Source organism: Galeopterus variegatus, unplaced genomic scaffold (genome assembly GCF_000696425.1).
Source record: "Galeopterus variegatus unplaced genomic scaffold, G_variegatus-3.0.2 Scaffold294, whole genome shotgun sequence".
Taxonomy (NCBI): domain Eukaryota; kingdom Metazoa; phylum Chordata; class Mammalia; order Dermoptera; family Cynocephalidae; genus Galeopterus; species Galeopterus variegatus.
The window spans coordinates 127,211-128,383 of NW_007726405.1; positions in this window are offsets into that span (position 1 = coordinate 127,211).

Here is a 1,173-nt window from a genome sequence, read left to right on the forward strand (position 1 = left end):
GGGGGTTTTTTTTTTTTTTTTTTTTTTTTTTAAAGATGACCGGTAAGGGGATCTCAACCCTTGGCTTGGTGTTGTCAACACCACGCTCAGCTAGTGAGCCAACTAGCCATCCCTATACAGGATCCGAACCCGTGGCCTTGGTGTTATCAGCACCGCACTCTCCCAAGTGAGCCACGGGCCGGCCCTCAAAGTTAAGTTTTTAACTGTAAAATTTCACTGCTTTGAAATGACGGTACAACTAAACAAACTGTCTTGTACTCTTCAAGCACACTAATGCAATGGAATGCAAGGAAAGGCTGAGAAACTGCTCTTGAGGAAGGGGATATGACATCTAAATGAATGCATGATCCTAGATTTGATCCTGGATCAGAAAAAATCCTATAAAGGACATTCTTGGGTCAATTGGCAGACTTTGAACATCACCTATATACTAGCTAATCTTGATATTCAATGTTAAATAAATTGGTATTAGCTAGTATTGATATTAAATTTCCTGAAGTTGATAACTAAATTGTTAATCTATGTTATTATTATGTAAGAAAATGTTCTTAGAAGGTAAATGCTAAAGTAATTAGGGGTATAAGTCACGAATGTCTGCAATTTAAATGGTTCAGAAAAAAAAGTTGATATGTGCACACACACACACTGTGTGCACACACACAAACACACACACACACTGTATGCACACACACAAACACACACACACACCCTAAGGATGCTTTTTCATTGATCTATGTAGACAGACAGATGAAGCATATGTGGTAAAATGTTAACTGGTGAAGCCAGGTGAAGAGTTTATGAACATTTAGTGTACTATTCTTACATCTTTTCTGTGGGCTTGAAACTTTTAAATATAAAAACTGTAAAATTAGCTAAGTATGTAAAATCTTTCTCCTCGCAGGTAGGTCTGGCCTTCAAGTTCTGTGATTTATACAAAGGTCCCAAGAACTAAGTAGGTTAAAAGAGAAAAGAATTGTGACCTAAGATTTTAGAAATCACTGAAGTTAGAACATGGTATTTCCACAGCTAAAATGAAAAAATTAAATTTAATAACTTCCAGGAGAGTCTATAATTCCTAAATATACTAAATTGCAATGGTATAGTAGCAAACTGAAGTATAATTATAAATTGAGTTGGCTTTTTTTTTTTTTTTTTTTTTTTTTTTTTTTTCCG